The sequence below is a fragment of the Mobula birostris genome, chromosome 28 (genome assembly GCF_030028105.1).
Source record: "Mobula birostris isolate sMobBir1 chromosome 28, sMobBir1.hap1, whole genome shotgun sequence".
Classification (NCBI taxonomy): domain Eukaryota; kingdom Metazoa; phylum Chordata; class Chondrichthyes; order Myliobatiformes; family Myliobatidae; genus Mobula; species Mobula birostris.
This window is the reverse complement of record NC_092397.1, coordinates 24,565,330-24,593,083: the sequence shown is the minus strand read 5'-3', so window position 1 is coordinate 24,593,083 and position 27,754 is coordinate 24,565,330. Positions and strand designations below refer to the sequence as shown.

The 27,754-nt window shown below is 44.4% G+C and overlaps 1 protein-coding gene and 1 long non-coding RNA gene across 4 annotated transcripts in view; one reads left to right on the top strand and one right to left on the bottom strand.

Moving 5' to 3' along the window:
- The window catches only part of LOC140189013 (uncharacterized), a 1,003,756-nt gene that overhangs the window by 206,993 nt on the left and 769,009 nt on the right, over positions 1 to 27,754 (top strand). The window lies entirely within an intron of this gene.
- LOC140189125 (uncharacterized) overlaps positions 16,141 to 27,754 on the bottom strand; it is a 56,939-nt gene continuing 45,325 nt past the window's right edge. For 2 of the 3 annotated variants that reach the window (XR_011883456.1, XR_011883457.1), the window contains 3 exons: positions 23,819 to 26,492; positions 21,314 to 21,478; positions 16,141 to 19,505 (listed from right to left, as the gene is read on the bottom strand). This is a non-coding gene — a long non-coding RNA (uncharacterized lncRNA). The remainder of the gene's footprint in view (positions 19,506 to 21,313; positions 21,479 to 23,818; positions 26,493 to 27,754) is intronic. The other variant, XR_011883458.1, reaches the window with a different exon arrangement.

The following is a 27,754-nucleotide window of genomic DNA, read 5'->3' as shown; positions in this document are numbered from 1 at the left end:
GTCAATATGCACAATGAGCTCTGGCCGCTCACCCTTCCCCTTGAGAACATTCTGCAGACACCCTGATAGATCTTGACCCAAGCACCCGGGAGGCAACACAGCATCCTGGAGTCTCTGTTGTGTGCACAGTATCTCCTATTTGTACCACTAACTATCAAGTTCCCAATCACTAATGCACTGCATGACTTGACCTTTCCCTGCCACAGGGGAACCACCAGGGTTTCTTCATCTCATTTTTAACTTTAAGAAATTTATTGAATCACGTACAGGCAAAAGTTACCAAAATTGTTCATGGACCAGTGCTGTCTGGCGAATAGTCGGTGACTGCATCGGTTTCCTTCCAGAGACCAAAGGCGAGTTGGATGGTGCATTCACTGGCCGCAATATACTGTCCTTTGTGTACATGGGAGACAGAAGGAAGTGGCGATATAAGATAGTGCAGTTACTGTGGATATGGTGAGGGCCATATCAATGACAGTTATGTCCTGCAGAGTCAGAGCCCAAGTTCACGGTCAGATTGCGAAGTTCGGTCTGGGATGAGAAGCAGCGAGAGCCAGTGCCTGATTCCGGGAGCAAATCTCAGCGATTCCAGGACCAGTGCAGTTGTCAAATTGTAGCCGGTTGGGAATATTTTGCTGTAAGTGTGATTACACTCACAAATTGCGGTATTGCCATTGTGTGCTGTCCTGGGTCTGGGGAGGAGCTCTGAGTGGAACTGCAATTATACCGTATTGCAGACTGCACTGGTTTCCTTCCAGAGACCAAAGGCAAGATAGATGGTGTGTTCACTGGCCACAAGATACTGATCTTTGTGCACATGGGTGACAGAAGGAAAGAGGCCTCTTTCCTAATTCGATACACTCAGTATGTAGGATCTCTTCTCAGTTTTTGACAATGACATTGGTGCCAATTTGCAACAGGACCTCTGGCTTTTCACACTTCCTCTTGACAATATCCTACAGCCGCACCTCTACACCCTGGACCCCAGCACCAGGGAGACAACACACCATCCTTGTGTTTATTTTGCTGTCACAGCATCAACTGCCTGTCCCCACTAAGTACTGAGTCTCCTGTCACTACCACACTGCCTGACTTTTACTTTCCCTGCCACAGGGGAACCACCAGGATTCCTTTGTCTCGCTTTTAACTTCAAGAATTCATAGACTCTGGTACAGGCAAAAGTTTCCAAAAAGTGTTAGTGGACTCAGGCTGACTGTCTGAGAACCTCGCTTAAAAACTGCTACGCTCTTGACATTGAAGATCATGGAGATCAGGCCCACAGGCCAAGTGTTGCATGGAGCAAACAGAAGGTGACCACATCGGTTTCCTTCCAGAGTCCAAAGGCAAGCTGGATGGCGCAGGCATTGGGTGTAGGACACTGTTCCTTGTGTACATGGGTGACATCTATATATGGAATACTGAAAAAAATAGTACCCCTGTAATACATTTTAACCACAGGGCATATGCAAATATGAGAGCTATAGTCAAGTGGGAAATTGTGATTGCCAAAGGCAGCTTGAGAAGGATATTCCTGATAATGATAACATTGAACCCCAAGAGACTTTGTCAATATTTTAGTTGTAAAAGAAACGTCAAGTGGGAAGCTAATTGTATTTGGAATAACAGTGGGGTATTAAATTATGCAGAGAAGGACATAGCGGATACTCTCAACTCTTATTTTGCTAAAGTGTTCACCTGCAAAGATGCTAGCAATATGCCAGTAAGTGTAGAGAAAAATAAAGTTCCCTGAAGTGACTCCGAGATCTTAGAAAGTGAAAAGCCTGAAAGTTAACAAATCTCAGTGTCAGACAACATATATCCAAGGGTACTTAAATTAGTCTATCATTGAAAATACAAAGGCCTAACAAGAATTATTCAAAATTCTCTTAAGATTGGTAAAATCCTGAAGGTCTTGAAATGGGCTAACATTTTACTGGTATGTAAGAAGGGTGACTGCGCTGACCCTTGTAACTATGGACCAGTAAGCTTGATGTGTATTGTGGGTAAGATAAGGGAAGCATTAATAAAGAACGAGTTGTAAAATCATCTGGTAAGAACAGGCATGCAGCTAGTGGGAGTATAGGATCCTTGTCAGGTTGACTGCCAGTAACTAGTGATGATCCGCAGGGGTCGGTGTTGGGACCAATTCTTTTTATGCTGTACCTCATGATTTCCATGGTGAAATAGATGGCCTTGTTGCCAAGTCTGCAGATGATACAAAGATTGGCGGAGGGGCAGGTAGTGTTGAGTAAGCAGGTAGGATGCAGAAGGACTTGGACAAATTAGGAGAATGGGCAGGAAAGTGGCAAATGAAATATAATGTTAGAAAATGCACGGTCATGTACTTTGGTAGTTGAAATAAATGTGCGAACTATTTTCTATACGGGGAGAAAATCCAAAACTCAGAGATGCAAAAGGACTTGGGACTACTTGTGTAGAACACCCTAAAGGTCAACTTGCAGGTTGAATTGGTGGTGAGGAAGGCAAATGCAATGTTAGCATTCATTTCAAGAGGTCGAAAATACAAGAGCAGAGATGTGAAACATCCACTGTACCTCTTCCTATAGATGCTGCCCGGCCTGCTGCGTTCACCAGCAACTTTTATGTGTGTTGCTCATTATTTTGCCAACTGAAATATTTCTCAATTTCTTTTGACATTTGAGGTGCTCATTAAAGACTATTAGATCAGCAACATCACACACAAAATGCTGGAGGAACTTGGATTTCCAGCATTTGCAGATTTTCCCCTGTTTATACAATCTACGCAGTTTTATCTCCTGCATCCATTCATCTGCCTATTTTGAGTACTGTATTTATTCCTGTAGCTGGTTTGCCTCTTCCTTTGCAGATTGGAATATTTCTTCTCTATTTCTTTTGTCCTTTGATGAGATTTGAGATGCCCATTAAAGACTGCTACACCACACAAAATGCTGGAGGAATCAGCAGAGTTCATTGTGTTGCCTTGGATTTCCAGCATCTGCAGATTTTCTCCTGTTTGTACATCAGCAACATGCTCATTTGATCGTTTCCATCCTGATCTCTGTTTCTCTAGTGTATATTTGTCCGAATTTGTGTTTGTATGTTTTGAATTGTATTGCTTTATGAATTACATCCTTCATATACATGAGGAGTAAAAATATTTATGTTATGTCTACATCTAAATGTGCAATGTGCAATTTATAGTAATTAATAATAAATAGAATGCACAACAGGACAGTCACTATAACATAGAAACACAATTGTACAATTGTTCCGTGTGTGTTTGTGTGTTTGTGTGTGAGACAGAGAGACTGAGAGAGACTGTGAGTGTGAGAGACTGAGACTGAGTGAGTGTGTGTATCACCAGGAAGAAGCTGAAGGACAGTCCAAAATGGGAAACTACAGGGACAGAGGTAAGGATCGGTCAGTGTCGCTGGTCTCCGTTCAGAGATGAATAATTAGCCAACCAGAAGATGAAATCTGTAAATGTAGCTGCTCAGTCTCAGTCTTTGAAATTAAATCTATCGGTTGATTTCCACCAGAGGCACTGCTGAGGTAATGCCAAAGAGTTTTGATGTATTTGTCTCCAATCACTCCAATATTTACAATAGAGACAAAGGTATTGAATTGCACTGTAACTGAGCAAGTTAGTGAGGTGTATAACCGTATCTCGGGAGACAGACCCTCTGTATAAATCAGGACTGCTTTGAATGCATCAGCTGTCTACCGGAGCTGTGAATACAGGAGCAACAAAAATCACAGGTTTGCACTAAAATGGTGTATCCAGTTATCTGGCGGATAGAAGACGTTTATTGTCGCAGTTACAGTGGCATGCAAAAGTTTGGGCACCCCTGGTCAAAATTTCTGTAACTGTGAATAGTTAAGTGAGTAGATGAACTGATCTCCAAAAGTCATAAAATTAAAGATGAAACATTCTTTTCAACATTTTAAGCAAGATTAGTGTATTATTTTTGTTTTGTACAATTTTAGAGTGAAAAACAGGAAAGGAGCACCATGCAAAAGTTTGGGCACCCCAAGAGATTTGAGCTCTCCGATAACTTTTACCAAGGTCTCAGACCTTAATTAGCTTGTTAGGGCTACGGCTAACAAGTCATCGTGAGGAAAGGCCAGGTGATGCAAATTTCAAAGCTTTATAAATACCCTGACTCCTCAAACCTTGTCCCAACAATCAGCAGCCATGGTCTCCTCTAAGCAGCTGCCTGGCACTCTGAAAATTAAAATAAATGATGCCAACAAAGCAGGAGAAGGCTATGAGAAAATAGCAAAGTGTTTTCAGGTAGCCATTTCCTCAGTTTGTAATGTAATTAAGAAATGGCAGTTAACAGGAACGGTGGAGGTCAAGTTGAGGTCTGGAGGACCAAGAAAACTTTCCGAGAGAACTGCTCGTAGGATTGCTAGAAAGGCAAATCAAAACCCCTGTTTGACTGCAAAAGACCTTCAGGAAGATTTAGCAGACTCTGGAGTGGTGGTGCACTGTTCAACTGTGCAGCGACACCTGCACAAATATGACCTTCATGGGAGAGTCATCAGAAGAAAATCTTTCCTGCATCCTCACCACAAAGTTCAGGGTCAGAAGTTTGCAAAGGAATATCTAAACAAGTCTGATGCATTTTGGAAACAAGCCCTGATGAAGCTAAAATAGAACTTATTGGCCGCAATGAGAAAAGGTATGTTTGGAGGAAAAAGGGTGCAGAATTTCGTGAAAAGAACACCTCTCCAACTGCTAAGCACAGAGGGGGATCAATCATGCTTTGGACTTGTGTTGCAGCCTGTGGCATGGGGAACATTTCATTGGTAGAGGGAAGAATGAATTCAATTAAATACCAGCAAATTCTGGAAGCAAACATCACACCATCTGTAAGAAAGCTGAAGATGAAAAGAGGATGGCTTCTACAACAGGATAATGATCCTAAACACACCTCAAAATCCACAATTGACTACCACAAGAGGCGCAAGCTGAAGGTCTTGCCATGTCCCTGAAAGTCCCCTGACCTAAATATCATCGAAAATCTGTGGATAGACATGAAAAGAGCAGTGCATGCAAGACGGCCCAAGATTCTCAGAGAACTAGAAGCCTTTTGCAAGGAAGAATGGGTAAAAATCACCCAAACAAGAATTGAAGGTCTCTCAGCTGGCTACAGAAAGTGTTTACAAACTGTGATACTTGCCAAAGGGGGTGTTACTAAGTACTGACCATACAGGGTGCCCAAACTTTTGCTTTGGGCCCTTTTCCTTATTTGTTATCTTGAAACTGTAAAAGTGGAGTTGCTGGTAGTGTTGATTGTGTTGCGATGGGTGGAGAAAGCTAGACAAGTCAAAGTGTTGATATGCTCAGATTCATCCTCAGTTCTAGCAAGTTTAAGGTCTTTTCACTCAAACAGTCGGCAAGATGTACTTTATGAAGTCCTTCAGTCAGTCACAAGAATTGCAAATCAGGGAGGTCAGGTAAAATTTCTATGGGTTCCAGCACATGTAGGGGTGAAGGGGAATGAGAGGGTGGATGAGTTGTCAAAGAGGGCGTTAAAGAAAGAAAATATAGAAATGCACATTTGTATCAGTAAAGCAGAGGTTAAGTGTGTAATCTGGGAAAAAAAATCAACCAAATGTGTCAAGAAAGATGGGACAGGGAGGGGAAAGGGAGGCATTTATATCAAATACAAAAGAGTGTTGCAGGTACTGGGGTAGGTAGTGGATACAGAAGAGAGGAGACTGTGTGGACTGGATTAAGGCTGGGGCATTGTGCATTTCCCTATTCACTAGGGAAAAAGACCTTGGCAATTGCAGGAATGACTTACAGTGGACTGAAACACTTGGGAATATATAGACATTAAGAAAGAGGATGTGCTGGAGCTTTTGAAAAGCATCAAGTTAGATAAGTCACCGGGATCGGATGAGGTATACCCTAGGCTACTGTGAGAAGCGAGGGAGGAGATTGCTGAGCCTCTTGTGATGATCTTTGCATCATCAATAGGGACGGGAGAAGTACCGGAGGATTGGAGGGTTACAAATGTTGTTCCCTTGTTCAAGAAAAGGAGTAGAGATAACTTGGGAAATTGTAGACAAGTGAGTCTGACTTCAGTGGTGTGCAAGTTGTTGGAGAAGGTCATGAAAGGTACGATTTATGAGCATTTGGAGAGACATAATCTAATTCGGGATAGCCTGCATGGCTTTGTCTCGTGCCTCATGAACCTGATTGAATTCTTTGAGGATGTAATAAAACACTTTGAAGGTAGAGTAGGGAAGTAGTGTATATGGATTTCAGTAAGACATTTGAAAAGGTTCCTCGTGCAAGGCTCCTTCAGGAAGTAAGGAGGCATGGGATCCAAGGAGACCCTGCTTTGTGAGTCCAGAATTGGCTTGCCAGCAGAAGACAAAGGGTGTTTGTAGATGGTTCATATTCTGCATGGAGGTCGGTGACCAGTGGTGTTCTGCAGGGATCTGTTCTGGGACCCCTCTTCTTTGTGACTTTTACAAATGACCTGGATGAAGAAGTAGAAAAGTGGGTTAGTAAGTTTGCTGATGACACAAATGTTGGGGGTGCTGTAGGTAGTCTGGAGGGTTGTCAGGGGTTACAGCGGGACAGCAACGGGATGCAGAACTGGGCTGAGAAGTGGCAGATGGAGTTCAACCCAGATAAGGGTGAAGTGGTTCATTTTGTTAGGTCCAATTTGAAGACAGATTATAATATAAATGGTAAGACTCTTGGCAGTGTGGAGGTTCTGAGAGATCTTGGGGTCTGTGTTGATAGGACACTCAAAGCTGCTGCGCGGGTTGACAGTGTTGTTAAGAAGGCGTGTGGTGTGTTGGCATTCATCAACCATGGGATTGAGTTCAAGAGCCGAGAGGTAATGTTACAGCTGTATAAGACCTTGGTCAGACCCCAATTGGAGTACTGTGTTCAGTTCTGGTCACCTCACTACAGGAAGGACATGGATACTATAGAGAGAGTGCAGAAGCCATTTACAAGGGTGTTACCTGGATTGAAGAGCGTACCTTATGAGAATAGGTTGGGTGTACTTGGTCTTTTCTGCTTGGAGCGATGGAGGATGAGAGGTGACCTGATAGAGGTCTATAAGATGATGAGGGGCATTGATCGTGTGGATAGCCAGAGGCTTTTTCCCAGGGATGGAATGGCTAACACAAGGGGTCATAGTTTTAAGGTGCTTGGAAATGGGTACCGAGGGGACATCAGGGGTAAGTTTTTCACACAGAGTGGTGGGTGCGTGGACTGCACTGCTGGTAGTGGTGGTGGAAGCGGATATAATAGTGTCTTTGAAGATACTCTTAGATAGGTACGTAGAGCCTAGACAAATAGAGGGCTACGTGGTAGGGAAATTCTAGGCAGTCTATAGAGTAGGTTACACGATTGGCACAACATTGTGGGCCGAAGGGCCTGTAATGTGCTGCAAATTTCTGTGTTCTATGTTCTTCTTTCATTTCCATAGATGCTGCCTGACCTGCTGAGTTCCTCCAATATTTTGTGTGCACGTTTGAGAAATGGCTGATAATATTAGCACTGATAAACATAATGTGATGTGTTTTGGGAGTATTAAGGAGGCTGGGAAAAGCACCATGGACAGTCCGATCATTGGAAGTATCGAGGAAGGGATGGATCTTGGTCTGGAAGACCAAAGAGCCTTGGAAGATGGCAGCATAGCGAGACAAAAGCCATACTGAATATTGGCTTTCATTATCTGGGGCATTGAAAGCTGCTTATTCAGTTAATTAGTATGCCAAAATAGTCGTGAACATAATGATTTAGTAATTGTGCAAATGGCTTTTTAGTACACAAAAATTCCTGAAAGAAATACTAGAAAGAATGGCTAGTAAATTTAGTAACTTCACCATTAATTGCTGGGGATTGGAAATGAGAATGTTCTTAGTGTATTAAAAATGGTGTCCGATGGACTCAATGGACCAACAATCTTATTCTGTTGACATTCCCTTATGCCCATATTTAAATTTAAAAATAATTCATTCTTTGGGAAGCAAGCTCTGGGAAGGTTTGTGTCGTGGCAAAATGGATCCAAAATCAAAACAAAACAATTGCTATCAGCCTGCGACTCCACGGCGTTGTTATACTTGTGTGACACGCCACTGCTCCAAAGATTCGAATTCCTCATTCTGTTCCTTAATTAGCAATTAGCAAACAGTTAAGCATTATTGAGCGTTATCTCAGCAATCAGCAAAGATATGACCTTCACGGTCCCAAAAATAAGCATCTATAAGTAACTTATTCCCTTCGCTTTTGCCACGTCCCCACTAATGTGATGAGTTACCATATACACATTATGAATGCCCAGCACATAATATAGGGCACCTACAATTTGTAATGTTTGTCTTTCATTAGCTCTTAAGAGGCTTAACGAGGTAGACGTGGACTTGTTGGGGTTCCTGACCATCTCAAAGTAAGGGATCAATCTGAGAAAAGATGACAAGAAATTTCTTCTCCCCAAAGTTATTTAATCATTGCAGAAACCCAGTCGCTGAACACGTTCAAGACTAGATCTGTTTTTGTTTATTATGGGAATTGGGTTTGTTCGGAACGATGGTGCTGAGGTAAAAGATCAGCCATGAAATTATTGAATGATTGAACAGGGATGATGGGCTGAATGGTCTACGTTTGCTTCCATGTCCTATATTCATATGTTCCTGAAACTCTTTGTGCATTGCAGTCTTGATTCATTCGATGGGTTGATTCCATTTGACTTTAAAACTCCAGCTTCAACATCCAGCTCAAAGTACCTAGGTAAGAAAAATTACACAGCTGATTGAAGAGTTTCAAAATTATAATATGATCAAAGAGCTGTGGAGTAGAATTATTATTTATTTTGGGCTCACTAGATGAGCAACCTGAATCCCTGCAAGTTGTAAAACGCTGAAATACATGGGTCCTTATCAGGCTGGGTTTGGATGTAACTAGAGTGGAGAGATCGGCTCTCAGTTATATACTATTGACATTAATGAATTAGAGGAAGGAATGAAATGTAAGGTTTCCAAGTTTGCAGATGATACATACGTGGGTGGAAGAATGTGTTGTGAGGAGGATGCAGTGATTCTGCATTCTGACATAGATAGAATGATTGGCTTAGGGGATATTTGGGGTAATGCACCTCTGGAAGCAAAAGGCAAGTTATTATGGAAATGGAGAGAGACTCGGTGTGAGTGAAATTCAGAGGAATCCAAGAGGTGAAGTGCCACTTCGAGCATCCCAACAAGTTGCATCTCCATCTGGTCTGGGAGCAGCAGAACATCGGACTGGTCGTCCCCTCAAAGGATTTGTGAGAATGGCCGAGAGGATCATAGGGTCTCCCTTCATTCATCGGGGACATATATCAGGAGCATTGTGTTCACAGGGCCCTTCGTATTATTAAGGATCCCACCCATCCATCCAGCTTCCTCCTTAACTTTCTACCATCAGGCAGGAGACTCCGATGCATAAAGACAAAACCTCCAGGATGGGAAACAGTTTCTTCCCTCAGGCCATTAGGCTTCTGAAGTCGCTGCCGTGTCACATTCAAAATGTCGCCGGTTAAACTGTTCTGTACCTTCCAATATTTAACTTGTGCACTTTACTTTGTTTAATTATGCGTAATTCATCTGTAGATTTTAGCCTTACTTTCATAAGTTATTACGTATTATGTGTGTTATGGGTACTTGGGTGCTTTACACCCTGGTCCAGAGAAATGTTGGCTCGTTTGATGGTAAACATGTATATAGCTAAATGACTATAGACTTGACTTGAATCAGAAAAGGTTGGTATGCAGATCCAATGTGTAATTAAGAAGGCAAGTGGCATTTTTGCAATTATTGAAAACAAACTGGAGTTTAAAAATAGAGAGTTTAATAAGAGAGGATCATAGGGTCGCCCTACCATTTACGAGTTTAGGTTTTATCATAGTTGTACAACCTATTGCTGAGACTAAACCAGTTTTGGTCTACTTACCTCAAAATAAAGTAGTATTTCCAGTGGTTTTGTTCGTTTACTGCTTATGCTTGTTAGTTTTTGCTAATAGTTTATAATAAAATGGCTTTATAGTGGTACTTGTAATGAATCTTGTCAATAAGTTTCTTTCTTCACTCTCCTAGTGAACCTGCTGTCAATGGAACTGACATATTTCATCAGCGGTCTGCTGTTTGCAGCTATAGTTAAGGAAAGGGTTTGGGACTACTCTTTCACAGTTGCACTCAGCCATATCCTGCTGACTTCCGCAGGTAAGAACTCCGATTTAATCATATCATGAATTGGAATATGAGAGTCAATTCATATCAGCTTTAAATACTATTGTCTTCCTCAGTGTCAATGATTTTAATTGCTCTTTGTTTCACTGGTTAGTATATCCTGGGCCACTGAGGTGGTGACCAAGACATTCTCCATCAGTCCCTTTGTACGTGCATATGAAGTATATCTGCCAGGGTTTATGCAGAACCAGACAGGGGTGGCAACATGTGGCTTGGTGTAAAGGCTATACTTCTGCATCAATGGTCTCGAGTAATGAGTCAGAAAACATGAGAAGCTGGAGAAGCTGGGGTTATTCTCCTTAAAGCAATGAAGGTTGAGAGTTGATTTGATAGAGATGTACGGGTCTGTCACTAGCCAGGTTAAGCAGATGGGGGTGGGGGACGTGTGAAGGGGGTTTCAAGGTCGCGGGTAGAAGGAGATAGATGGAAAAACATTTCATGCAGAATACGTACAATTTTGAACTGATCAGCTGTCAGGGTGGTAAGAAACCATTTTCAAAAAGGAACTGGATAGACACAAAGGGAAATAATGGACTGGAGTTTGGGAAAGTACGACGGGCTGCTCTTCTGGGTGCTGGTGGTGGGGAAATGGTCTTCCTCTGCTCTGTGATTTGAATGAAAAGATGAGAACTATAAGATCAACGTTTATTTACCTATTTCTGTATTCAGTAATGCTACACATTCCTGTTCTTCATGGGCCTTAATTCAGAAGAAAGGGAACCCAATGAAAACGTAATATTTAATCTTTGTTATTGACAGCAAAGCCCCAACTTTGTTGGAAGTAGAAGTCTGCTGCGCCAAACCATCATGGCTGATGTATTATCCCTCTCAATCCCATTTATTTATTTACTCATATCTGTGTTTGTTTGTTTGTTTATTTATTGATATACAGCGTGGAGTAGGCCTTTCCTGCCCTTCGAACCTCGCCACCCAGCAATCTCCCAATTTAATCCCAGCCTAATCACAGGTCAATTTACAATGACCAGTTAATCTACTAACCGGTACAACTTTGGACTGTGGGAGAAAACCAGAGCACCTGGAGGAAACCCACACGGTCACGGGGGAGAACGTACAAATTCCTTACAGGTAGCACCGGGAATTAAAACCAGGTTGATGTTAGTGTAAAACTTTTCCTAGCCACTATGCCCCATTCTCCTACCTTTTCCCCGTAACCTTCAATGCCCTTACTAATCAAGAACTTATTAACCTCTGCGTTAAACAGACCAGGGACTTGGTCTCCACAAGCCATCTGTGGCAGTGAATTCCAAAGATTCACCATCCTCTGGCTAAAGAAATTCCTCCTCATTTTGCTTGTTTTAAGAATCTTACGTCGAGGTGTGAAACACAGTGAAGTCGTTAAATTTGGGTTTCATTTCATTTACAGTGATGGTCGAATTTCCTTTAGTGTGGCAATGGTGGTTGGCATTGGGTGAGTCTGAGTAGATTTTCTTGAAAAATGTTATAAACATGCTGTAGATTCTTTATTCAATTCACCTCTGAATAGTTAAATCAGACTCTACTGGACAATGAGCACTAGATTTCTTTTTGCAGCTTAACAGAGATACAATGCTGAAATGATGTTATCATAGTTAGTCATAGAGTCAGGCCCTTTGGCCTAAATTGCCTATGCTGACAATGTTATACAGCAATCTACTCTCATCTGCTCATGCTTGGATCACAGCTCTTTAAACCTCTCCAATCCATGCACTTGATGGTTTTTAAATGTTCAATGGTTCAGTTTAATATCAGAGAATGTATACAGTATACAACTTGAAATTCTTACTCTTCACAGACTTCCACGAAACAGTACTCTAGTAATTTTATATATTGCACTATAGTGCTGCAAGAAAAAAAATCATGGCATATGTGAGTGGTGATAAACCTATGGGTCTCTATTGTGGACTGAGAGTGGGAAGGGGGCAGGGAGAGGAGAATCATGGTTGGGAAAGGGGAAGGGAGAGGGAAGTACCAGCGAGACATTCTGGAATGATTAATAAACCAATTGTTTGGCATCAAATGACCTTGCCTGTTGTCTCAGGGCTGGGTGTGTCTGCACCGACAGCAAACCCACACCCCTGGCACTCCTCTGCTTCCACCTGTCCCACGGCGCTCCACGCTCACTATTCCCAACATCCTTTGCTCCTGACGGAGTTACAAACTCGCTCTCTGCTCCACATTGACAAGTACAGCACCGTGCAAAAGCCTTAGCTGTGTATGTGTGCCTGAGACTTTTGCACTGTACTGTATCTGGCAGCTCATTCCAAATACATACACACTGCCCTTTGCACTGAGAAGCTGCCCCTGATGTCCCTTTTAAATTTCTGATGCCTGATCTTCAACCTATTCCATCTTATAAAGTATTGTAAGACTATCTGTACAGTTCATAGACCATGGTGATAGTTATGAGTTTTAACGACTGTGATTCTTCTTTTAGGTGTCGGTTTGTTGCTGATGATTGCTGATGGACAGTTGGTTGCACATTTCGTTTGCCGGAATAACCCCAGTTACTCTTCAGTCAATGTTTGAGAGAGAATGGAGAAAACATGGCTGCAGACATCAAGGAACTAAAGAGAGCTCTACGACTGTGTGGACTGATACCGTATCTGTATTCACTTTAGTAAAAAAAAAGTTGCGCTTCTTCAGCGATATCATATGCTTGAAATGCAGACCCTACATTTTATCAGTGAGACGGGTTATCTTGAAGCAAGAAGATTATAAAAATTGGGAAACTGAAACAAGAGATTAATTTTACAATTTCATTCCCCTGCGTTGTTCTGATGTTTAATTGTTCCCACTTTCCCTCTTGAAAAGTGATGAGTTTGGAGATAATTTTAATTTGGCCCAAACTTATGTGCAGTTGGAACAGCTTGAAAAAGTTTGCTTTGAACATGCTCTTGATAAGGATTGCTGGAACAGAATTATCTCCGGTATAAGTTGAGTCGTTGTAAAATGTGCTCCAGTCAGGCCTGCTTTTGTTCGGTTTGACTGTGCCATGTTGACGTGAAAACAAACTTGTGAAACTTTTAAACAGTGAGCACGAAAAGAATTAGTTTATTCAGATTTTCTTTTTATGTGCAGTGTATTCATAGTTGTAAAGTAGAATTTAAAATACTCCCCAGAAGTGTTTACAGTATTAATGTAAAATATTAAACTTTATTTCTATTTTGATACAGAGTTTATATATATGTATTTTAATAATTATAATAAACATATTACATATGTACATAATTATTTCTATTTTGTATTATTTTATTTAGCGATACTGTATAGTACGGAATGGGCCCTTCCGGCCCAACAAGTTACACCACCCAGCAACTCACCTATTTAACAGTAGCCTAATCACAGGACACTTTACAATGACCAATTAACCGATGGACCGGTACATCTTTGGGATGTGGGAGGAAACCGGAGCACCTGGAGGAAACCCACGTGGTCCCGGAGAGAATGTACAAACTCCTTGCAGAAGGCGCTGGAATTGAACTCCCAACTCTGGAACACCCTGAACTGTGATAGCATTGTGCTAACTGCTACACCACCATGGTGCCTGCCCTTCAACCCCTGTAACTTCAAATTTTAAAATAAATAAAATACTACCCATTGCCGGTTTCTATATGGTGAAATTTAATCTACAAAGTTCGCAAATAAGATTGAAAGAGTACAGAAAAAAATTTACAAAAATGTTGCCAGAACTGAAAGACCTGAGTTATAAGGAAAGATTGAACAGGTGAGGACTTTATTCCATAGAACGTAGAAGACTGAGAGGAGATTTGATAGAGGTTTACAAAATTATGAGGGGTATAGATAGGGTAAATGTAAGCAGGCTTTTTCCACAGAGGTTGGATGGGACTACAACTAGAGGTCATGGTTTAAGGGTGAAAGGTGAAAAGTTTAAGGGGAACATAAGGGGAAACGTCTTGACTCAGAGGGTTGCGAGTGTGTGGAATGAGCTGCCAGTGCAGGTCGTGCATGTGAGCTCGATTTCAACATTTAAGAGAAGTTTGGATAGGTACATGGGTGGTAGGGGTATGCAGGGCTATGGTCCCGGTGCGGGTTGATGGGAGTAGGGAGTTCAAACGGTTCGACATGGATTAGATGGGCCAAAGGGCCTTTTCTGTGCCACTAAGACCCCCTTCAATTTAAAGATTTTATTGAAATAGGCATGGATGAAATGCTTGCCTCCCATGGGTCTGCAAAATTCCCATTTACAGCATCTGGCTTACTCATTTGTCTGGAGTTTGAGATATCATCTCAAATATAAGCAGGGTGTACAGACGGAACCGGGGAGTAGGCTAAGTATTTGGCGGAGCTGTGGTCCAGGTCAAGAACGCCAATGGTCAGGAACATGGGTAGATTACAGCTGGAGCTAAGGTCCAAAGTGCACCAACTGTGACTCCAGCCTTGAGCTCCAGGCCAGGTCTTTATGTGCTGCTACTGTGACTCCCGTCTCCCTTTCCCCCACCGCCACTCTGCAACCCCCGTCACCCTCAGATCCCACCGTCAGCTCCTGGGCCCTCAGAGGCTCCATCTTCCTCTCACCCCAACCCTCCCCTCTCCACTGACACCCCCAGCCTCCCCACTCCCTGCTCTGATCCCAGCTCTCATACATGCCGGGTTTTTACTATCCCCTCCGACCTTCAACTGTCTGAGGTGGAACGCTCTATCCTCAGTAAGGGCCTCACCTTTGTCCCCCTTCGCCCACACCTCAGCGAGTTGCGCGTTCGCCATGATGCGGAACTCTTCTTCCGCCATCTCCGAGCCTACTTCTTCAGCAAGGACTCTTCCACCCTCACTGATGACCCCTTCTCCCGTCTTCAACCCTCCTCCTCTTTATGGACACCCCACACTGGTCTTCAGACTGCTCTGGATCTCTTTATTGCTAACTGCCGACGGGACATCAACCGTCTCGACTTCACTGCACCTTGTTCCCATTCCAACTTTACTCCTTCCGAACGCTCTGCTCTCCAGTCCCTCCGCACTAATCCTAACCTTACTATCAAACTCGCCGATAAGGGGGGTGCTGTTGTAGTCTGGCGTACTGACCCCTACCTTGCCGAGGCACAGCGACAACTCGCGGATACCTCCTCTTATTTACCCCTCAATCATGACCCCACTAAGGAGCACCAGGCCATTGTCTCCCACACCATCACCCACTTTATCTGCTCAGGGGATCTCCCATCCACTGCTACCAACCTTATAGTACCCACACCTCACACTTCCCATTTCTACCTCCTACCCAAGATCCACAGACCTGCCTGTCCTGACAGACCTATTGTCTCAGCTTGCTCCTGCCCCACTGAACTCATTTCTGCATACCTCAACACGGTTTTATCCCCCCTTGTTCAATCTCTTCCCACCTATGTTTGTGACACTTCTCACGCTCTGAAACTTTTCGATGATTTTAAGTACCCTGGCCTCCACCACTTTATTTTCACCATGGATGTCCAGTCCCTATATACTTCCATCCCCCATCAGGAAGGTCTCAAAGCTCTCCACTTCTTTTTGGATTCCAGACCTCATCAGTTCCCCTCTACCACCACTCTGCTCCGTCTAGCAGAATTAGTCCTTACTCTTAATAATTTCTCCTTTGGCTCCTGGCACTTCCTCCAGACTGTACCTCTTCCTACAGATGCTGCCTGGCCTGCTGCGTTCACCAGCAACTTTGATGCGTGTTGCTTGAATTTCCAGCATCTGCAGAATTCCTCGTGTTTGCATCTCTAGGAAGAGGTACAGTTGACGTTTCAGGCCGAGACCCTAAGAGAAGTATTTTTTTTTTAAAACAGCGAGTTTGAAAATTTATGTTTTCTGCTGAGATTCCATCTGGAGTATCATGCACGTGTCTGGTCTTCCTAACTGAGCAAAGATATGCTTGCGTATTGCAGCTGAGTTCAACAGGTTGTTTATTAGTGGAGCTTTGAAACGGGCACAAGGGAATGATGTTTCTCGTGTTGGACTATATACACACAGTGGCCTCTTTATTAGGTACATCTACTCATTAATGCAAATATCCTCAGCAGCCAATCAAGTGGCAGCAACTCAATACATAATCATTACACATTATTATTGCACATTGGTAAATTATTGTGCATGTTATTATTCTGTACTTTATTATTAGTTAAGTCTGCACACTGCTAAATGTGTCTTTAAATGTTGCTGCTGTAATGAAAGAATTTCCTACTAGGGATCAATGAAGTACTTATTATTATTATTACAATGAAAGCTCAACATCAGGCTCTTGAATAAAAGAGGATAACTACACTCACTTGCCCCATCATTGAAATGTTCCCACAACCAATGATCTCACCTTAAGGACTCTTTATCTCATTCTCTTGTTATTTATTGCTATTTATTTATATCTGTATTTGCAGAGTTTGTTGTCTTCTGCACTCTGGTTGATCTTTCATTGATCCTGTTATAGTTACTATTCTATAGATTTGCTGAGTATGCCCAATGGAAAGTGAATCTCATGGTTGTATATGGTGATATGCAAGTAGTTTGATAATAAAATTTACTCTGAACTTTGAAAGGAATGAAGGGATGCAAGATTTGTGAACAGATTATAAAGAGATCAACACATTCTGAATTACAGAGAAGGCCCCACAAAGCTGAATGGCCTAATTCTTGCTTCTATTTATGTACATAATAAACCCAAAATTTATACAGAGCTTGAGTTGAGACTGTGTTGCTGCCTGCCAGTCAGAGGCATCGGAGTTGGTGCGTGAAGGCGGCGTGCTGTATAACTGTGGTAGATTGTCACTCGCAATCGCAAGACTCTTTTGCACAGTGATAGTGTAAGTTGCTGCAGGCCTGTTACACTTGTCTGGTGGTGCGATTGTAGAAGCCACGTAGCCTCGATTGTAGCGGGGACGAGTCCTCGAGCCGCGCACTTGCCTGCAGCTGCAGGCCAGGTGAGGGAACGCTGGAGGCGGTGCAACGTGGCATCCGCGCTCAGCAGGGGGCTGGCCTCTCCCGTTGGTGCTGCCCTCTCCTGTTCGAGCGGTGGAACAACAGTCTGGACTGCACGTGTCTGTGCACTGCCAGGAGATTGTACCATCGATTGCAGGACATGTCACTGAGGGTTTTGGACTAAACATATGTTCTTATCCCACGTGAAGAGGCTTCTCTACTCGCTTTTTTGAATGCACTATTTTGTTCGTTCTGCACCATGGCCCCCGAGGAACGCTGCCTCATTCGCCGTATCTATTATGGCTGAATGATAATTAAACTTGATTTGATTTGTATCCCACTCTGCTGACAAGATAAAGCAAACAGGGAGAAAGAAAGTGACACAACTGACATGACACAAAGTAAGGCTTTCATTGTACAGATCATTGTGTAAGAATTTCCCATTCTTACAGATACGGTAAAAAGTTTATATTTCAGACTGGATTGAATAAAGCTGAAAATAAACTACCCTTCGTGTTCTTTCTGAAACTATCTGAAATCTAAATATATCTAATTATTTACAAATTAACAAAATGACATCACATGATCAGAATCTGTTTGCTTGATATAAATGGTGTAGTAGCAGCTTTGAGGGCCACTTGATAGTCCTGAAATCGAACCTCAGTGCAGACTGGCGCCTTCAGCTTCCCTGCTTGAATGAAGCCTCACAAATGGGAGATCATTTCCTGCAGCAAACCTGGCAAAATGGGAGATCATTTCCTGCAGCAAACCTGCCTCAACGACCCGGAGAGTGATGCTGGCTGGAGGCAAGGCCCTTGTGGTTTGGCTTCTGGGAGGGTGACCCATGCCAATTTGGGACCCATAGTAATGTGAGACATACAGTAGGACATGTGGGTCTGTGTAATGGGTTATGGGGTAGATATAGGGTAAAACCTTCAGTCCGAGATACATAGCCCACACAAGTAGCAGAGTAGCACTTAAGATATCATCTGGCCAGTGATGCCTGTTGCAGACACGTGACATAAAGAGGGAGATGCATGTCATGTCAAAGACTGTTGCTGTACAGAGAGTATCCCAAAAGACTGACTCCTTTATAACCTACCACTATAACTCACCAGTTGAAGACATGAGTACCCTGAGAAATCTATGTCGGGAGGACACTTATTTTGAAGGGGACAGTGTGGGACCCATAGTAATGTGGAGCATATTAATGGACACTGGAAACCCTCCTAATTTTCTTATATTATGTTCATATTATTTTTATTGCTTTGGTTTGTTAATTTGTTCATTCATAATTTGATTAATGTTTAGTTGCACTAGCAACGGTAATATTTTAGTGGGTTGGTTGATGGTTACAAGGGACATAGCTTATACAGGCACTTGGGGCAGCTGAGGGGTCTGGGGGGCACGGGAGGGCGCATGTGATGGAGTAGACAGGGACGGCCCCGCAGCATGCATGGTCAGCCGATGTGCTTGTGTTCCTGTATTTCCAGAATGGAAAATAAAGACGTTATTTCTAAACTTCTGCACTCCCGGAAGTCCCTTTTGTGTCCAAGTGTGCAACAAGACAGATCCAAAAGGTGAAAGTATTTTTGAAAAAGAAAATTCCGCTGGAAAATATCTTGGCTGTGTAACGAAGCATCCTTCTTTGATGGTAGGACGACATAGAGGAATCATTATTCATTTAAAATGCATCCCCTGATGTATTTTGCAAACAGGGTTTCATCCACATCAGCATTGCTTGTAATAAACAAAATATTAATTGTACTTTTGTTGCTGATTGGAAGAATATTATATCAATAAAGTATCTGATTCAGTGCTTTAAAGTAACTATTTTTCATAAACACCTGTAACATTAAGTTTAGTCTATAATACCTATAACATGTTAAAACCTAAAGATTGACTATCTATGAAACTAATACTAAAAAAACATTAGTAACTAATGGAATCTAAGGAGGCTGAGTGCCTGAGAGAAATGCAAGTCACATACGGGAAACAAGCACAAAAAGATCCAATATGGGGAAGTGCCTTTGACCTTCTGCATGGGGTAGGGGTGGACTTGGGGGCTGCTGTTGGAGACCATGAGGGAAGTAGCACCCTCTCTCCCTGGCGCTCTGCCGTGACAGATTCCCAGATGGATACTGGACCAGCCACTCTCTCTTGTTCATGCTGCAGCCTCTCTGCTTTAGTTTGCAGAGGCCATGGATCCAATGCCCGGCATCGTTGGCGTCGGAGGCCACCAGATCTCGTGCCCTTAAATACGATTGTGAAACAGCGGTCGCTGGGTATTTCCGTGGCGTACCGCTGCATTCCCTCCGTCTGGTGACCTGGTCTCAACTCCTTGATGTCGTCGATCGAGACTGCGAGGGGTCGGGTGGGGGGAGGGAGTAAAACAGCAGCAGAGATCAGAACAAGAGATTCAGTCACAGATTCACAAGCACAAGAGATTCTGCAGAAGCTGGGAATTCACAGTAACACACACACAAAGTTACTTATTCACAGCACTTTACCTATTTAGAGATACTCTGTGGGACTGGCCCTTCTGCCCCAAAAAGCCACATCACCGAACACCCCACCTATTCAACAGCAGCCTAATCACAGGAGAGTTTACAATGACCAGTCAGCCTTCTTTGAACAGCAGAAGGAAACCCACATGGTCACAGGGAGAATATAGAAACTCCTTACACACAGCACTGGTACTGAACTTTGAATTATTACCTGCCCACTCTCTGCCCCCGATCCCTGACCGAGCAGCAACAACATCACATGAACCACTCTGCTATTGTGGTGCCCTAAAATGCTGGAGGAACTCTGCAGGTCAGGCAGCATCTGTGGAGAGGAATAAAGAGTCAACAATAGGCCAACATCCTCCATCAGGATGAGTCCTGCAGACGGGTCTCAGCGTGTGTGTGTGTGTGTGTGTGTGTGTGTGTGTGTGTGTGGTGTGTGTGTGTGTGGTGTGTGTGTGTGTCAGTGTCTGTTAGTGAGTGTGTGTGTGTGGGTGTGTGTGTCTGTGAGCGTCTGTGTGTGTGTGTGTGTGTGTCAGTGTCTGTTAGTGAGTGTGTGTGGGTGTGTGTGTCTGTGTGTATGTGTGGCGTGTATTTGTGTGTGTGTGGTGTGTGTGTGTCAGTGTCTGTTAGTGAGTGTGTGTGTGTGTGTGTGTGTGGTGTGTGTGTGTGTCAGTGTCTGTTAGTGAGTGTGTGTGTGTGTGTGTCAGTGTCTGTTAGTGAGTGTGGGTGTGTGTGTGTGTCTGTGTGGCGTGTGTTTGTGTGTGTGTGTGTGTGTGGTGTGTGTGTGTGTGTCAGTGTCTGTTAGTGAGTGTGTGTGTGTGTGTGTGTGTGTGGGTGTGTGTGTCCGTGAGTGTCTGTGTGTATGTGTGGCATGTGTTTGTGTGTGTGTGTGTGTGTCTCTGTGTGTGTGTGTGTGTGTGTGTGTGTGTGTGTGTCTGTGTGTGTGTGTGTGTGTGTATGCGTGCGTATAAACAGTTATGGATGCTGCCTGACCTGCTGAGTTCATTCTGCATTTTTTGTGTGTTGTTCTACCATCTGCAGAATCTCTTGTGCAAAGGCATTAGTGTGTTGCTAAACTGTAGAAATTAGGGTTCTGAGGTGTGGGGCTTCAGGTTTCTGTAGCTCCTGCTTGATGGACATGACTCATGTCATGTTTATGGGAAACCTGGATGAACAGAGAAATGGAAATGGACCAGGAGGTGAGAGACACAGGAGGTTAAGAGGAGCAAATTGCAACAGATGGGAAATATTGTCTGAAAGTTCTTCCCCCTGTAGAATGCTGAAGGAATTGGACAGTTGTTAACCTGAGCAACACACACACACACACACACACACACACACAATGCTGGAGGAACACAGCAGGGCAGGTGAATTGTCCTGATGTGGCTGGTGTTAAACAGGTGGACCGCTGGGTGGTGGGGCCTATTGGGCCAGAAGAATCTGCCTGCACTCCATTTCCAAATAAAACAGAATCAATAAAAGACAGAATCCAGGTCACTGGTGCAATGAAGCAGTAACTCTACTGGCCTCAGCGAGGTGCCATACCAGGAATCAAGGACTAATCCCTGCACTTGTTGGTGCCCAAGACAATGTTTTTAAAACTTTTTAAAAATCTGTTTGCTGCCACACCATCCATCCAAGACTTGAGCAACACTCACACATTTGGCTCCTGGCTGACTTCAGGATCTGTTTGGAACTGTACCACACCGTACAACTGTCTTCTTGCAGTTTGTAAAATCGCGACTTCATCCATGAGCAGGATTTGATCTTCTGCATGTGACTACCCTTGAGAATGGCTGCAATATCATCCTCCTTGATGAGGCCTTGGGAGGAAGACAGAGAGGACACATCAGATGGAGTGATGGTAGAAGTGGAGGGTGGGAGGAGTGGGTAGTGAAGGGGAAGTGGAAGGGAGGGATGGAGTGATGGAACTGACAAGTGGAGAGTGAGGATCTGGTGAGGCAGGGGTAAGTAGTCAGGAGTTAGCAAGGTAGGGGAGAGCAGTGGAGGACAGAAGAAAGGTGTTAATGGGTAGGAGAGGGGAAGGTATTGTAATGAGTGGGATAGAACACCAGAGCACACTACAGGCCCTTCAACCCACAGTATTGTGTCAAACTTTTAACCTGTTGTAAGATCAATATAACCCTTTCCCCAAATAGAGCACTCCCTTTTTCTATCATTCATGTGCTCTGTAATAAACGTCCCTAATATATCTGCCTCTACTACCACCCCTGGGGTGGTTCCACACACACACCACTCTCTGTGTACACTCTGCTATTTGCCATTCCCACCCTGGGAAAATCTCTCTGGCTGTCCACTCGATCTATGTTTGTTATGACCTCGTACACCTCTCTCAAGTCCCCTCTCACCCTCCTGCACTCCAGAGAAAAGCCCTCGCATGCTCATTCTGCCCTCATAAGCCTACAGGAGGATGAGAATCATGGTCTGATCAGGGACAGTCAGCATGGCTTTGTGAAGGGCAGATCGTGTCTAACAAGCCTGGTAGAGTTCTTTGAGGAGGTGACCAGGCATATAGATGAGGGTAGTGCAGTGGATATGATCTACATGGATTTTAGTAAGGCATTTGACAGGGTTCCACACCTTAGGTTTATTCAGAAAGTCAGAAGGCATGGGATCCAGGGAAGTTTGGCCAGGTGGATTCAGAATTGGCTTGCCTGCAGAAGGCAGAGGGTCATGGTGGAGGGAGTACATTCAGATTGGAGGATTGTGACTAGTGGTATCCCACAAGGATCTGTTCTGGGACCTCTACTTTTCGTGATTTTTATTAATGACCTGGATGTGGGGGTAGAAGCGTGGATTCGCAAGTTTGCAGACAACACAAAGGTTGGTGGTGTTGTAGATAGTGTAGAGGATTGTCAAAGATTGCAGAGAGACATTGATAAGATGCAGAAGTGGCAGATGGAGTTCAACCCGGAGAAGTGTGAGGTGGTACACTTTGGAAGGACAAATTCCAAGGCAGAGTACAAAGTAAATGGCAGGATACTTGGTAGTGTGGAGGAGCAGAGGGATCTGGGGGTACATGTCCACAGATCCCCGAAGGTTGCCTTACAGGTGGATAGGGTAGTTAAGAAAGCTTATGGGGTGTTAGCTTTCATAAGTCGAGGGATAGAGTTTAAGAGTTGGGATGTAATGATGCAGCTTTATAAAGTACTGTGCCCAGTTCTGGTCGCCTCACTAGAGGAAGGATGTGGAAGCATTGGAAAGGGTACAGAGGAGATTTACCAGGATGCTGCCTGGTTTAGAGAGTATACATTATGATCAGAGATTAAGGGATCTAGGGCTTTACTCTTTGGAGAGAAGGAGAATGAGAGGAGACATGATAGAGGTGTACAAGATAATAAGAGGAATAGATAGAGTGGACAGCCAGGGCACCGCTGCTCAATACAAGAGGACATGGCTTTAAGATAAGGGGTGGGAAGTTCAAGGGGGATATTAGAGGAAGGTTCTTTACTCAGAGAGTGGTTGGTGCGTGGAATGCACTGCCTGAGTCAGTGGTGGAGGCAGATACACTAGTGAAGGTTAAGAGACTACTAGACAGGTATATGGAGGAATTTAAGGTGGGGGGTTATATGGGAGGCAGGGTTTGAGTGTCCGCACAACATTGTGAGTTGAAGGGCCTGTACTGTGCTGTACTATTCTATGTCCTATATTCTATGTAAACTAGTCCAGGCAGCATCCTGGTGAATCTCTTCTGCACAATCGATACGAGGAAGGGGGGAGATTGGAAGCTTTCAGTTGAACTTGGAGGAACTCCATGATGTCTTGGGGAGAATGTACAAACTCCTTACAGACAGCAGTGGAACTGCACCCCGATCGGAGATCGCTGGCCCTGTGGAGCGTCGCACTAACTGCTTCTCCACTGTGCCGTAGCAGTGGCAAGGGGAGTGAGATAGTTAATGTGGGTGGGAGACTGCAGGTAAATAAAGGATCTGTGAGGTCATGACGTGTCATCGAGAGATCTGCACAGAAACAGGCCCTTCGACCCATCATTTCAATGATGTCATCGATACTAGCCCCAGAACTCAGCATTTGATCAGTAGCCTTCTACAACTTTGATATTCCAGTGCCCCAAAGTCTTTGGAACACAGCCCCCTTTATATAAAAAAACAATACAGCAATTTTGCCGATACATTTATTTTTACCTTCATCGACTTCACAAGATTGTGGACTCCAGCCTTCTGTTTCCTCCAGGACCAAACGATTCCTCTTTCCATTTCTCTACTTTCCTTGACCCATCTTCAGGCAGCGGTTCCCTAAATCTGAGAACTCTTCTGCAGGCTCTACATTGCTCCCTTCCACTTCCCTCCCCTACTATTGACAGTCCCCTTTGGAGTTTTGACTGCCACTTCCTCATTCGCCTCCTCTCTCTAGCCAGCTTCTCCCGGGATCTCTTTGTCTTGCCCACAAATTTTATTCCCCTGCTCTGCCGCACCCTTCTCTTAACCACTTGCACATTGGTGAAGTCACCCAACCCACTCGACAGCCTCTCTTTGTCATTCTGCTCCTGCTGATCTCTAATGGTTGCTTTGCCCTCACATCCATTTTCCTCCCTCTTATCCTCTCCATTCCAGTGTCCGTCCACTCGTCTCAGCTCCAGTTCAGTCGCCCCTGTTTGGATGTGCCCAAGAGCCTGTTCAGGACTTAGCCTTCCATCTGCCAGAGCCAGTTCAGGACTGAGCATTCGATCAGCCGGTCCCCGTGACGAAATCCCCTGTTCGTTTCATCCATCCCCTGATTCTATACTCCCCTCTTCCATATTCTGGCTTCTAACCACAGTGTTGGTTCTCTTGACTGGTAGTCCGGAGTGTGCAGCAAAGTTCCCTGTCTTCAATTCCTCAGTGTTGGGCTTCACTTCGAAATTTACTGGCTGGGCTGTGCCGATTACAGGCTTGGCCTTCACAGTGTGGGGGCGCTTCTTGGCGAACTTCTGGCAGACCCACCAGCCGATGATGGTGACAGCACTGCCCATCGACAGGCCAAGGACCACCAGCCGGAATAGTTCGCTGAAGTCCATTGACTTTGTGCGTGATTCCAAGAAAATGTTGTGGAAGCAGCCTCCCGCATCAAGGAGACCAGCCTCTCCCTGAGCACCCAGACGAACTGCCCTCAGCCGGCAGTTTCTTGTGGTCAGGTTCCGGATCATAATGACTTCACAATCTACCTCATTATGATCAAGCATGTGACTACAGGAAAACACAGGTTGTTGTGGACACAGGAGCACATCATGGGAGGTTTGAAGGGGAAAGTGAATCCATTTAATGGGACTGGTGAAGCAGATTGACTTGGAGAATTGATCAACAGGAGACATGGCCTTTCAGGAGAGCAGCAGCAGCCGGGTCTGTGATTCTGATGTACGGCAGGGGAGGGTGGAGACAAAGAGATCTGTAATCACTGGATTACTCCTGATGCCAAGTGCTGGTAAGGACAGGAACAGGAGGACAGGGCAGGTGGATGTGAGGATGAGGAGCTGGTACAGGAGAACACGTTCAGGTTTCCAGCCACTGGGATCTCCGCTGGGGCAGAGGTGACCTGTAGAAGTGGGACAGGCTGCACTTGAACCAGCCGGGTCAAATATGGGCAGATTTGTTAATGTGTCGCAGGAGGATTGAAATGATTCATCAGTGGGTTGGGAACCAAAATAGTGGTGTGGCAGATGATAGCCCTTTACTCTGCCATGATAGTGGCTCCTAAAAGAGTCTTTTGTTGTGTTTAGTGCCAGGGCTGGGTTCAGGCGGGCTCCCCGCAGAAGCACCGAGCCAGCTGGATGGTAACTTACTCGGCGTGGATGGCGCACAGGTTAGTGTCCTCGAAGAGCCCCACCAGGTAAGCCTCGCTCGCCTCCTGCAGGGCCATGACGGCCGAGCTCTGGAAACACAGATGGGTTTCGAAGTGCTGAGCGATCTCCCGCACCAGGTGCTGGAAAGCCGAGGATCCAGCTGCACAAGGAGGGACAGAGGCCTCGGTTCTGTAGCTATTTTATCAGGACGAGGAATGATGGTGTTAAATGCTGGGCTCTAGTCAATATACAGCATCCTGACATAGGTATTTGTATTGCCCAGGTGCTCCAGTGCTGTGTGGAGAGCCACTGAGATCACATCTACCGCAAACATATTGTGGCGAGAGGCAAATTGCAGTGGGTCCCGGTCCTTCCTGGGACAGGTGTTCATTCTATCCATGACCAACCTCTCAAAGCATTTCATAACCGGAGATGTGAGTGTGACTGGACAATAGTCGTTAAGGCAGCTCACACTGACCTTCTTGGGTTCCGGAGCAGTTGTTGCCCTTTTGAAGCAGGTCAGAACTTTCGACTGTAGCAGTGAGGGATTGAAAAAACCACTTCCAGCAGTTGGTAGGCACAGGTTTTCAGAGCCTTACCAGGTACTCCATCGGGCCCTGCTGCCCGGCGAGGGTTCAGCCTCTTGAAAGACAGCCTGATGTCGGCCTCCAAGACAGAGATCACAGGGTCATCAGACGCTGCACGTATCCTCATAGCTGTGGCTTTATTCTTCCTCTGAAAGTGAGCATAAAAGGGGTTGAGCTGGTCTGGTTGTGAAGCCTCACTGTCATTCATGATGTTGGGTTTGCTTTGTAGGAAGTAATGGCTGTAACCCCTGCCAGAGTTGACGTGCATCTGATGCAGGGAACGTCTGGAATTCTTTAGCCGGTGGGCATGAGGTCTGGATCAATGGACGGGTTTAAAGAGGAAGGGGTGGCACAGGAGCATCATGGTCAGCGCAGTGGTGACAGTACCAGCGACCTGGGTTTAATTCCCACCGTTGTCTGTCAGGAGTGCGGTTCTCACCCGGGATTCACTGCCTGCAGGGGTTGTGGGAATAAACAAACAGGACGTTCAAAGCAAATTTGTCAGATCCTTCAGAGTCAGGTATAGTGGTTCCAAACCCTCCCCTCACCTCCCAGCAATGTTTAAAGTCCATGGTAGACAAGGTTAGTTTGTGTAATAAAGACACTCTTCAGTAAAAACACTGACACTGTATTTCAAACACACTGAGCTGCCAGAGCACAGCACCGGCCGTGAGGACACAGACCAGTACAGCACACAGCTCTCTAAATAAAACACAATACTGACAGCCCAGAGCTGGACAATCCAGCATTTCACTGCAACTCTGACCTATAAACATCATTACCCCATCTACAGTATTTCACTGTAACTCTGACCTATAAACATCATTACCCCATCTACAGTATTTCACTGTAACTCTGACCTGTAAACATCATTACCCCATCTACAGTATTTCACTGTAACTCTGACCTGTAAACATCATTACCCCATCTACAGTATTTCACTGTAACTCTGACCGATAAACATCGTTACCCCATCTACAGTATTTCACTGTAACTCTGACCTGTAAACATCATTACCCCATCTACAGTATTTCACTGTAACTCTGACATATAAACATCATTATGCCATCTACAGTACACCCTTCATAATTTTGTATACCTCTGTTTATTCTCCCCACAATACTCCATATTCCAAGGAATAAAATTCACCTATTTGATCTTTCCAGAGAACTCAGGTGCTTAAATCCAGGAAACATCCTGTAAATTTTCTCTGCACTCTTTCAAGCTTACTTACATCTTTCTTGTGGGTAGGTGACCACAACTGCACACAATACTCCAAATCAGGCCTCTCCAATATCTAATACAACTTCAACATAACACCTATCTCCTGTGCTTTGCCCTTTGTAAATCGAAGTACGATGTGCCTAAGCTTTCTGTATGACCCTATCTATCTGTGATGTCACTTACTGGGAATTATGAATCTGTATTTCCAGATCCCTCAGCTTTAATGCACTTTTTGGTGCCCGACTGCTCACTGTGTAAGACCTACCCTGGTTTGTCCTCCCAAAGTGCAACCCCTCATACTTGTCAGCATTAAATTCCAGCTGCTCCAGATCCCAATGCAAACTTTGAGCATCTTCCTCACTGTTCATCGTACCTGGTGTTATCCACAAAATTGCTGTTGCAGTTCACCACATTGTCATCGATATCAAAGATCTGGATGACAAACAATGGACTCAGCACTGATCCCTGTGGCAGACCACCAGTCACAGGCC